Source organism: Microtus pennsylvanicus, chromosome 12 (genome assembly GCF_037038515.1).
Source record: "Microtus pennsylvanicus isolate mMicPen1 chromosome 12, mMicPen1.hap1, whole genome shotgun sequence".
Taxonomy (NCBI): domain Eukaryota; kingdom Metazoa; phylum Chordata; class Mammalia; order Rodentia; family Cricetidae; genus Microtus; species Microtus pennsylvanicus.
In genome coordinates, this window is record NC_134590.1 from 60,469,369 (window position 1) to 60,482,686 (window position 13,318).

General features: G+C 41.2%; 1 protein-coding gene across 6 annotated transcripts in view; it reads left to right on the forward strand.

The window, feature by feature from the left end:
• The window catches only part of Tbc1d14 (TBC1 domain family member 14), a 115,024-nt gene that overhangs the window by 21,612 nt on the left and 80,094 nt on the right, over window positions 1-13,318 (forward strand). The gene's annotated exons all lie outside the window — the stretch shown is intronic.

Here is a 13,318-nt window from a genome sequence, read left to right on the forward strand (position 1 = left end):
ATAGACATGTTCTTAGGTCATAAAGGAGGGTGAGCTTATAGTCTGGGGTTGGGATACCACCACCAGTTAGTTACAGAAACTGAGATGCTCTGCATAAGGGTATGGGGGCTATGGATTGTATGTATAGTATTATTATCAGCCCTATATTTTTCTTTGGAGGCTTCTGTGCTATGAACTTGGCAGGTGGGTTCATATGGAACATGCTTCTAGCAAGTCAATGTTAGACTTCGCAGTACTTGATGTGTTGTTCTGCTAGAGTCAGCCAGAGACTTGTGGATCTAGGAAAATGTAGTAACCTAGAGTTCCCCAGTTGCTTCATTAGGCAAATGTGGAGTGTCCTCAGTCAACCCAAGACCAGTCCTGAGTGAGATGCTCTTCACATGGCATGCAGTCTTCTGGGGACACCTTTGTTCTCGACATGCCAGCTGGTGGGTACCACATACCTCCAGTGGAGTCCTGGTAACAGAACTTGGTATTCAGTGATTACCTTCAGGAACCCTAGGGAGCCCTTGTGTGTTAGAGTACTTCTGAGACATCCCCTGCTGGGGATCTCACCTGTGTAGCTGGCTGGTTCCTGTTAACTTGGATGAGTGTTTGCAGTTCTCCAGAGTGCCTTATGTGACTCCTCAGATCAATCTCAGAGGGGAACGGGAAAGGAGACAGATTTTCAGTCACTTATGAGACAGGGATTCTTAGCAAACCTGGAAACCCTTTTCTGAAATAGAGGTGAAGTAGCATAGTGGGAACAGCTTGGTTTACAAGTCACAACCTAGCTATGTGACCTTGAACATCATTTACCCTTACTGAGGTTAATGAATCCCTAGCAGAGTACTGGGAAAAGGTACCGGGTATGTGGTATGTCATTGGTCCTCTTCAATCACCTACGTTATCCCCATCATCAGGGTGTTTGCTGTCTCAGCTCATTTTATCCAGAATTGAAGAGCCCAATTGTGGTTGTAGAATTAAGTGGGTTAATATGTGCAAAATTAAGTGCAGATTCTGACACATGGATGATATCTTCATTAGGGTTACTGTTACTGTGATGAAATACCATGGCCAAAAGCAAGCTGGAGAGGAAAGGGTTTATTTTTATTTGCCTTACTCTTCCATATTACTGTACATCACTGAAAGAATTTAGGACGGGAACTCAAATTGGGCAGGAACCTGGAGGCAGGAGCTGATACAGAGGCCATGGTGGTAGTGGTGGGTGCTGCTTACTGGCTTGCTTAACATGAGTTTCTCAGCCTGCTTTCTTTTTTTTTTAATATTTATTTATTTATTCTGTATACAGCATTCCTTCCATGTATGCCTGCAGGCCAGAAGAGGGCACCAGACCCTATTACAGATGGTTGTGAGCCACCATATGGTTGCTGGGAATTGAACTCAGGACCTTTGGAAGAGTAGGCAATGCTCTTAACCTTTGAGCCATCTCTCCAGCCCCCCCCCACCTGCTTTCTTATAGACCAGAGTAATACCAGCCCAGGAATGGCACCACCCACAATGGACTGGGCCCTCCCCCACCAATCACTAATTAAGAAAATGCCCTACAGCTAGATATTATGGAGGCATTTTCTTAATTGAGGTTCTCACCTCTCAGCAGACTTTAGCTTGTGTCAAGTTGACATAAAGCTATCCAGCACAGATGACTTTACATATCAGCTGTTAGGGGTCATCATGACTTTCCCCTGATTTATTGCTACCTTTGTCTTATGGGGATATGGTAGAGTTGAGTTGTCTGCTGAAGTCTCTTCCCCTTTGGAGGAAATGCCTTCCATTTTGCAGTTTCTAGACCCCTCTCATTTCTTGGTTCCTGCCTCTTTATTTTTATCCAGCTCCAACACTGTTATAGGGAGCCACACTTAAGCACTGAAGCAGATGGACTATAAAAACAGATGAATCCAAGTGATAAGTCAGTGCACTGAGTCTAGTGGTGCCCCTTCCCCTTTCTAGAGTCTCAAAGTCTTAAAGAAGAGTTCCAACCTAGAATTACTTTAAGGGACAGGTTCAGTGGGACATACACTGAACACAGGCGAGTATAATCATGGGACCGCCTGGAGGGAGTGTTGGAGGGCTGAGCAACCACCAGGATGACTTCTGGGAGTGTCAGAACTGGGAGCTGCAAACGAGTTGGATGAATGAATGACAGAACGACAACAGCCATGGCTTCCAGAAACTTTCATAAGAAGTCCCTCTGGGAAAGAGCACCTATGTCCCAGCCAATATCCACTGCTATTCTTTGTACGAGATATCCTGTTGATGCAGCGATTGCTGGAACCTCAGCCACCCCGCCTGTACCTAGAAGAGTGATCACCAGAACCAGGGCTCCGTCTGCACCTGGAGCAGTGACCACCAGAGCTGTGGCCCTACCTGCACCCCAAGGAGCAACCTTGGGCCTGCCTGCACCTGGAGATAACGATCAATGGAGACTCACCTCTACCTGTACCTGAAGGAGCCTTCAATGGAGCCACAGTCCCCAACTACACCAATTGGAGGTAGAGGGACCTCCTGAAGTACAGCCTTCACCTGTACCAATTGGAGGAAGAGATGGATAACACTCAACAACATAAAGAACAATATGGCACCACCAGAAACTAATGATTCTACAACAGCAAGACTTGAATATACCAATGCAGACGAAACAGAAGAAAACAACTTTAAAAATAACTTTAAAAGATGATTGAGGCCCTTAAATAAGAAATGAAAAAATTCCTAGAGGAATTTTTCTAAAGAAATAGAGAAAAAGACAAATAAAAAATTGGAAGAAATCAACAAATCCCTTAAAGAAAACCAAGAAAAAGCAATCAAGCAGGTGAAAGAAACAGTTTAAGACTTGAAAACTGAAATAGAGGCAATAAATTAAACACAAACCAAGGGACTTCTGGAAATGGAAAAATCTAGGTAAATGATCAGAAACCACAAATGCAAGCATAAACAATGGAATACAAGAAATGAAAGAGAAAAATCTCAGGTGTTGAAGATATATGATAGAAAAAAATAGATTCATTGGTCAAAGAAAATGTTAAATCCAACAAATTCTTAACAAAAAAATCCAGGAAATCTGTGACACCATGAAACACCTAACCTAAAAATAATAGGGATAGAAGAAGGAGAAGTCATCCAACAAAATCATAGAAGGAAACTTTCCCAACCTAAAGAAGGACATGCCTGTGAAAGTACAAGAAGCTTACAGAACACCAAATAGACGGGACCAAAAAAAAAAAGTCCCCTTGCCACATAAAAATCAGAATACTAAACATCAGAATAAAGAAAGAATATTAAGAACTACAAAGGAAAAAAGACCATCTAACATAAAGGAATACCTATCAGAATTACCCCATCTTCTCATTGGAAACAATGAAAGCCAGAAGATCCTGGACAGGTTTTATGCAGATACTAAGAGACCATAGATGCCAGCCAAGACTACTATACCCAGCAAAGCATTCAATCACTGTAGACAGAAAAAAACAAGATATTCCATGACAAAACCAGATTTAAATAATACCTATCCTCAAATCTAGACCTGTATAAAGTACTAGAAGGAAAACTCCAATGCAAGGAAATCAGCTACATCCACAAAAACACAGGCAATAGATGATCTCACAACAGCAAATCCCAAAGAAAAGAAATGTACACACAATGCCACTACCACCAACAAAAACAAAAATAACAGAAACTAGCAATCACTGGTCATTAATACCCTTTAATATAAATGTACTCATTTCACCTATAAAAAGGCACAGGCTAACAGATTGGATACGAAAACAGAATCTATGCCTCTTCTGCATACAAGAAATAAACCTCAACTTGAAAGACAGACACCTCAGAGTAAAGGGTTAGGAAAAGATTTTCCAATCAAATGGACCAAAGAAGCAAGCTAGTGTAGCTATTCTAATATCTAACAAAATCAGTTCAAAGAGATGAAGAAAATTTCATATTCATCACAAGAAAAATCCATCAAGAGGAAGTCTCAATTCTGAATATCTATGCCCCAAATACAAGGACACCCATATTTGTAAAAGAAACAATACTAAAGCTTAAATCACACATTAAACTCCACACACTAAAAGTGGGAGACTTCAACACCCCACTCTCACCATTAGACAGGTGTACCAGACCGAAACTTAATAGAGAAAGAAAGGAACTAACAGATGTATGACTCAACTGGACTTTACAGACATCTTTCAGAACATTCCACCCAAGCACAAAAGAATATCCTTTCTTCTCAACACCTCATAGAACCTCTCAAAAATCGACCACATACTTTTTAATAAAGCAAACATCAACAGATACAAAAAAATTGAAATAGCACCATGTATTGTACCAGATCACCATGGTTTAAAGTTAGAATTCAACAAGACTTCAGAAAGAAGTCTTTTTAAATAGACCTATAAACCTTAAGAATTAAATAGACCTATAGACCTTAAGAAAATAGAAATTAAATAGACCTATAAATTAAATAGACCTATAAACCTTAAGAAAATAGAAACAGTCATCAAAAGCCTCCCAACCAAAAAAAAAAAGCCCAAGGCCAGAATTTCAAAGAAGAGCTAGTACCGATACTCCTCAAATTGTTCCATACAGGGGCTGGAGAGATGGCTCAGAGGTTAAGAGCATTGCCTGCTCTTCCAAAGGTCCTGAGTTCAATTCCCAGCAACCACATGGTGGCTCACAACCATCTGTAATGGGGTCTGGTGCCCTCTTCTGGCCTGCAGGCATACAGACAGAATATTGTATACATAATAAATAAATATTTTAAAAAAATTGTTCCATACAATAGAAGCAGAAAGTACACTGCCACAAACACATGGAAATTGAACAACGCTCAACTGAATCACCACTGGGTCAAGGAAGAAATAAAGAAATTAAAGACTTCCTAAAATTCAATGAAACTGACTATACAATGTACCCCAACTTATGGGGCACGATGAAAAGCAGTGCTAAGAGGAAGTTCATAGCACTAAATGCCTACATAAAAAGTTGGAGAAATCCCACACTAGCGAATTAACAGAACACCTGAAAGCTCTAGAACAAAAAGAAACAAACTCACTCAGGAGGAGTTGACAGTGGGAAATAATCAAATTGAGGGCTGAAATCAATAAAATAGAAACAAAGAAAACAATACAAAGAATGAGACAAAGAGTTGGTTCTTTGAGAAAATCAACAAGATTGACAAACCTTTATCCAAACTAACCGAAAGGCAGAGAGAATATACAAATGAACAAAATCAACAATGAAAAGGGGGACATAACAAAGACACTTAGCAAATTCAGAGAACCATCAGGTCATACTTCAAAAATGTTGATTGCCTTGGCGGGCTACTTAGTCTAGGGTTAGTAGCCCGCCTGGCAGTTCAGTTATTCCAGGGTCGCGGAGAGGCACTACCTGGAAGATAAATGGGCTAAGAAAGAGGAAGAAGGCTATGCAAAGTTTGTCAGAGCCTCCATTTATTACAGATGGGGTACAGCCTTATATATGGCAAAGAGTTGGGGGATGGGCACAGGGGCCTGGGCTCTTCCCGCGTGGTTCACTCTGGCCACGTGGTCCGAGTTGGTCACGTAGGCAGGAGGTTATCTTCAGTCAGGTCACTGTAGGCCTGGAAGTTGACACACCTAGCTCCCCAGACAGCTTGGAATGTGGGGTGGGTTCCGCTAACAGATAGCTCTCATTAACAGCCAATTTGGGTGTGGGGTAGGCTCTGTCAATAGAACAATTCCTAACACAATTAGGGGTGTGGGGTTCTCTGCAGACTCCCCAGGGTGATGGTTCCTGTAATGATTTTAGGAGGAAATTGGCTCCTGACACAAAAACTCCACAAAATTGGAAAATTTAAAGGAAATGGACAATTTTTTTGGATAAGTACCACATACAAAACTAAATCAAGACCAGATAAATTAAATGGACCTATAAACCTTAAGAAAATAGAAACAATCATCAAAAGCCTCCCAACTAAAAAAAGCCCAAGGCCAGAATTTCAAAGAAGAGCTAATACTGATACACCTCAAATTAATTGTTCCATACAATAGAAGCAGAAGGAACACTACCAAACTTTTTATGAGGCTGCAGTTACCCTGATACCCAAACCTTTTAAAGACACGCTAAGAATTACAGACTAACTCCCTCATGAACACTGATGCAAAAATACTCAATAAAATACTGCCAAACCAAATCCAAGAATACATCAGAAACATCATTCACCATGATCAAGTAAGCTTCGTCAGAGAGATGCAGGGATGGTTCAACATACAGAAATCTGTCAATGTAACCCACCATATAAACAAACTGAAATAAAAAAAAAAACCCCACATGATCATCTCATTAGATGCTGAAAAAGCCTTTGACAAAAATCAAACACCTTTTCATGATCAAGGCCTTGGAGAGATCAGGGATACAAAGAACATTCCTAAACATAATAAAGGCAATATACAGCAAACCAACAGCTAACATCAAGTTAAATGGAGAGAAACTCAAAGCAATTCCACTAAAATCAGGAACAAGACAAGGCTGTCCTCTCTCTCCATATCTATTCAATATAATGCTGGAAGTCCCAGCTAGAGCAATAAGATAACAAAAGGAGATCAAGGGGATACAAATTGGAAAAGAAGTAGTCAAACTTTCACTATTTGCTGATGTATATGATATGATATATATACTTATGTATATGATAGTATACATGAGTGACCCCAAAAAATTCTACCAAGGAATGTCTACAATTTATTAACATCTTCAGTAATGTAGCAGGATACAAGATTAACTAAAAAAAAAAAATTCAGTAGCCCTCCTATATATAGATGATAAACGTATTGAGAAAGAAATCAGAGAAACATCGCCCTTCACAATAGCCACAAACAACATAAAATATCTTGGGATAACTCTAATCAAACAAGTGAAAGACCTGTATGACAGAACTTTTAAGTCTTCGAATGAAATTGAAGATATCAGAAAGTGGAAAGATCTCCCATGCTCATGGATAGGTAAAATTAGCATAGTAAAAATAGCAATCTTACCAAAAGCGATCTACAGATTCAGTGTAATAACATCAAAATTCTAGCACAATTCTTCACAGAATTGAAAGAACAATACTAAATTTCATATGGAAAAACAAAAAAACCCAGGATAGCCAAAACAACCCATACAATAAACATATGGAGGCATCACCACCCCTGACTTCAAGCTCCATTATAGACCTACAGTAATGAAAACAGCTTGGTATTGGCATAAAAACAGACAGGTAAACCAATGAAATGTAATCGAAGACCCTGATACTAACCTATACACCTATGAACCCCTGGTTTATGACAAAGAAGCTACAAAGATAAAATGGAAAAAAGAACATATTCAACACATGGTGCTGGTATAACTGGATGTTGACATGTAGAAGAATGTAAATAGATCCATATCTATCCCTGTGCACAAAACTCAAGTTCAAATGGATCAAAGACCTCAACATAAATCCAACCACACTGAACTCATAGCAAGGGAAGTGGGAAGAACAGTTGAACACATTGGCACAGGAGACTACTTCCTAAATACAACACCAGTAGCACAGACATTAATAAATGGGACTTCCTGAAACTGAGAAGCTTCTGCAAAGCAAAGGACATGGTCAACAAGACAAAATGGCAGCCTACAAGATGGGAAAAGATCTTCACCAACCCCACATCTGACAGAGGGCTGATCTCCAAAATACAGAGCTCAAGTAATTAGACATCAGACTACCAAATATTCCTATTAATAAATGAGGTACAGATTTAAATAGAATTGCCAGCAGAAGAATCTCAAAAGGCTGAAAGACATTTAAGGAACTCCTCAACATCCTTAGCCATCAGAGAAATACAAATCACAACAATTCTGAGATACTATCTTATACCGATCATAATGGCTAAGATCAAAACTCTGATGACAGCTTATGCTGGAGAGGATGTGAGGTAAGGGGAACACTCCTCCATTGTTGTGGGAGTGCAAACTTGCACAGCTTCTGTGGAAATCAGTATGGCAATTTCTCACAAAATTAGGAATCTACCTTAAGACCCAGCAATACCACTTTGGGGCATATACCCAAAGGAGGCACACTCACACCACAAGGACATTTGCTCAACTATATTCACAGTAGCATTATTCATAATAGCCAGAACCTGGAAACAATCTAGATGCCCCTCAACTGAAGAATGGATAAAGAATATGTGGTACATTTACACAGTGGAGTACTACTCAGCAGTAAAAAATAATGACATCTTGAAATTTGCAGGCAAATGGTTTGCACTAGGGGAAAAAACATCCTGAGTGGGATAACCCAGACCCATAAAGACAAATATAATATGTACTCATAAGTGGATATCAAACATAAAGCAAAGGATAACCAGCCTATAGTCTATAACCCCAGAGAAGCTAGAATCTCATCCAGAAACAGATGCAAAGATCCACAACTAACCACTAGGCCAAGCTCCTGGAGTACAATCAAAGAGAGGGAGGAGCGATAATATGAACAAAGGGGTCAAGACCATGATTGGGAAACCCACGGATTCAGCTGACCCAAGCTAGTGGGAACTCACTGACTCTGGGCTGACAACAGGGGAACCTGCATAGGACCAATCTAGGCCCCCTGAATGCAGGTGTCAATGGTGTGACCTGGGCAGTATATGGAGCCACTTAAGCACAGGAGACGTGGGAGAGCCTTGGTCCTGCCTCAACGAGGTGATGGGACAGACTTAGTTGACTTCCCCGGGGAGGCATTATCCTCTCTGAGGAGTGGAGGGTGCGTGGGCGGGGAGAATGTGGGGGAAACAGAAGAAGAGGAGGGAGAGGTAACTGAGATTAGTATGTAAAATACACACACACAGTCACAGAGAATGTTCAAGAATGCAGCCCAGAGCTTAGCTGAGGTACTCTATTGACTCTGGTCTGCAACAGTGTTTGTGGAGGGTGAACCAGGACTAGAACTGCTCCTATGGGGATTCCAGGCCAGGCCATACCATTTTATATTCCTTGTCTGGCCCCTCACCCTTCTGCATTCTGCTCCCTACAACCACAGTGAGTTTTTTTTATCTGATCTGTAGAAAGATGTATGGGTGAGAAACCAGTTGCTCTTGGGGAATATGGCTCCAGTAGAGGAAGTAGTGGAGATGGTCAGAGAGCTTCTGAATCTGACTTCTTGATGAGACGGGAACAGCGGAGTAGTTGCCCCATGGAAGTATAGGCATAGCTACTGTTTGTTCTTCATTTACTTGCAGTAACATATACCTGTGTACCAGATTACTCTGAGCTGTAGACTGGTTCCTGCCCTCCTAGACATGGTAGATATCTTGGGAGAGTGGTCACTGCAGTTGGAAGCACTGGTTCAAGGCTCAAGTGGACTAGGTTTATTGTCAGCCCTCCTTCATAACTGTCTGACCTTGAACAGCTTTAGTGGAGGAAAACAGCTCAAGTAAGAGCAAATAACTAAGGAATCTAGCTTCCTGGGATTACTTAAGTAGTAACATTTTCTGGTTTGATTTTTTTTATTTATTTATTTATTTATTTATTTATTTATTTATTTGCCTTTTTGAGATAGGGTTTCTCTGTGTAACAGCTCTAGCTGTCCTGGAACTGGCTCTGAAGACTAGGCTGACCTCAACCTCACAGAGATCTACCTCCCTCTGCCTCCCAAGTACTGGGATTAAAGTGTGTGCCACCACTGCCTGACCTTGAACAAACATTTTGTTTCCTAATGCACTTGTGAGCTTTTGGATCCCATACTGTACATTCTTCGGTTGAACCTATTGCCCAGTAACTTAGAGAAGGATTTCTATACCAGGCATTGTTGATGTTTGAGATAGATACTTGTCTGTGGGCAGCTGTTCAGTGAGTGTTGTATCAACCCTGACCTCTGCCCACTAGATTCTGGCACCATCCCCCAATTGTAAAGATGAAAATGTCTCTAGACATTATTGCCCCATATCCTGGGGATGGAGATGGGTGAAGAGTGGGGAGAATCATCAACCTTTCAGGTGCACCGGGCTAGCAGGTTATAACTCTTGGTACGTAAGTACATTTATTAGTGTCATTTGAGCAGAATCATCAGCTCACAAGGGAGAGCTGTGTTAAGGGATCCTACGAATCCAGTGTAGTAGAACCCAGAGAGCAGTGGGTAAGGAATTCGGTAGCATGGCTTTGATGTGGCTGTTTTCCTCAGGCCATGGGGTTGGTTTCCAGAAGCCAAAGGTTTAATCTGCTGATCTGTGCCAGTCTAGGAAGTAATAGTTGCTTTCCCTACCTACATCTTCTGTCATGTGGTCTTTTAAAAAAACTCTCAGAGGAGGTGATCACGGAGAGTCCTTTGTTACAAATGTTCAATTGAAGTCAAAGCAGCAAAACAAACAAAAAGACTGAAAAGAAAAAAAAAAGTGTAAAATAAAGCCAGGAGGTAATGGCACATGCCTTTAATCTCAGCACTCAGGAGTCAGAGGCAGGTGGAGGCCTAAATTTGAGGCCAATCTGGTTTACAGAGTGAGTTCTAGGACAGCCCAGGCTACACAGAGAAATCCTATCTCAAAAAACAAACAGAACAAAACAAAACAATATCAACAAAATGAAGGCAAAGCAGACTTTGCCAAAGGAAGGTATAGGGGTAGATACAGCCTTTGGGGATGCACCTGACTGTGCTTCAAGGCCTGGAGTGATGGATTTTCTAGTCTGCTTCCTGGCCTGGCAGAGGGCCCTTTGGGGGCAGTCTGTATCTGGCTAGCCCTGCTTCTACTTGTAATTCAAAGATGGTGGTTTGAGAGCTGGGGCTGGAGCACCTCACCAGCTGTGTCATTTTGTGTTTTGTGACCCTGAGAAAGTCATTTAATCTCTGCAGCCTTTAGTATGAACTTGAGTGACCTAGGACTAATTGTTCCTCTAGAAAAGAGTCAATGTGATAGAGTCGTAACTCAGTGTTAGAGCATTTGCCCAGTGCATGTGAGGTCCTGGGTTAAATTAAAAAATTAAAATAAAATACACAAATCACCCAAGTGAAGAACTAATAATGCAAGTGTTAAATGAGGAAATAGAAGTTAACTCTCAAGGCAGAGTGTGCTCCATACATACCCTATTTCTGGTCTGCCTTTCTTCTTTTGTTGGAGTTTCATATTTGGTTTCAGTGTTATTTTTAAAAATGCTTCTGTGTAAAAATATTTACTTCCACCAGTTTAAAAGCGAATCTTCAGGTAGATACTTTGATATGGTACGAATATGTTTAACCACAGTTTTAGCTAGGCTTTGAGGATTTGATCCATTGGCTGGCGACCATAGACTATGGTAAGGAGGAAATTTAGAGACAGGCGATAGCTCATGAAGAAGAGGTGAGTTCATTTACCAGGAGGTAGGTGCACTTTTATGTGCCTGGTGCTGTTCTTTGTTTCGCATGGCTGCCTTTTTCAGGCTGTACAGTAATGGGGAGTAGCATGAGGTGGGACCCTGGGCTGCCAGTTCATCCTTTGGGCTGCTTCAATTTGCTTTCCTGGACTTTATTAGCTTCAGAGCGGAAGTCTGTTCTTGGTCTCTTGCTGCTAGAGTTTTGGATATGAATTAGGACTATCTCCCCATTTGTGGGAGGATCTTCGCAGAAATGAGATGCAGGCCATTTTTTCCCTCTCTTTGTTGCTGCTCTCTGGTTCTTACTGATATTGTAGAGATGGGAGACTTTCCTACAACTTTGACACTGGTCTGTTTTCAGCTTCCTGGATGCTGAGAGCATTGTCATGCAGGAGAACCCTGTGTTCCTTTCCAGAGGTAGTGATGCTGACTTCCTGTTGGGTTTCTTGAGTTCAGCAGTTCCAGTAGCAGCTCCCATTTGCATCTCAGGTACATTAGCTTCTTGTTGCCCAGTGACCTGTTCCTAGGAGCCAGGAGATCATTCAGAACCAGCTTCTTCATATGATCTTGAAATCACCTTATTCCAGTGTTAAATCCATTTCTGCTTTACAGACCTAGGTTTTTTTTGTATCTTGCACTGGGAGAGCTTACTGATTCAGGAACATTTTGGTAATTTTTCTTGTATATGTGGAAACTGTGACAGGGGCTGATTAATTTGCCAGTAGAGTTAGGGCTTGGGTCTTTGACCTTTAAGATTATGATCTACAAGACAGGAATAAATTCACACTTAAAATGTTGTTGGGTGAAATGGGAAGGGATGTACCTAGATGTGTAATAGGTGTGTGGCTGGCATAGTAATATTTATTGTTTTATGTTGCCTGACTTATTTTCTAATCCTATGACCATTTTAGAATTAGCACCAGTAAAATGAGAGGTCGCACTTGATTTATAATCATGACTTTTCTACACAGTTTGTTTGCTAGTGTCCTATGACTTTGAGCGCCAGACCACTTGCTGTGTATTTCAGGTGCTGCTGGTATGTGCAGATGCTTGTGCATTGCTGAGATACCAGGGAGGGAGGGCTGTGCAGTGGTTTCTCGACCTAGCTGTGTGATGGTGTCCTCGCCTGTGGTCTTGGATAAGACTTAGTCTTTATGTGCTTGTCTGTGAAATAAGCTGAAGTACTTAGTTATGGGTCTGTGAGAATGAAAAGAGCCATCTCAGGTAATCAGTATGTTGTGCTCCAGGAGCCAGGCAGAAGAGAAGGCAGAAGATTGCAAGATGGGTGGGCTGCTGCAGAGACCACTATATCAAATCTCTCTACTGTGGAATGAGGATGGGAAGAAAGTCAGTAATAAGATAAAAACAAAAACTAAGAGATTGGAGCCAGGCGGTGGTGGCTCACGCCTTTAATCTCAGCACTTGGGAGGCAGAGGCAGGCGGATCTCTGGGAGTTTGAGGCCAGCCTGGTCTACAAGAGCTAGTTCCGGGACAGGCACCAAAGCTACAGAGAAACCCTGTCTCGAAAAACCAAAACAAACAAACAAACAAACAAAAAAAACTAAGAGATTGGAATAGAACAGAACAAACAGAAGGAAAAGATCCTAACAAAAGGCACATGAAACAGATAAAGATGCAGAGACTACTTATATATACACACACATATCCCATGAAAATGCTAAACTGGAAGCCATAATATATGCAAAGAACCTGGAGGGGAAAATGAGAGAGAAAATATATATAAATAGAATTAGAAAATTAAATTAAAAAAAAAAGCCCTGACTTCATATTATGAGACAAAGAACCTACAATGATACTGTTGAGTTTGTTTTCTGTTGGCCATCTCCTACTTGGCATGCAGCCTGCCCTTAAGAGGAGTTTGTTTCCCCAGCTGAGAGTCCCTTAGAGAAGACTGAAGTTGCATTTACATGTAGTTGTCAATTGGAGTAGCTTCTGGGTTAGGAATGGGGACCTGTGTCCATGTCTC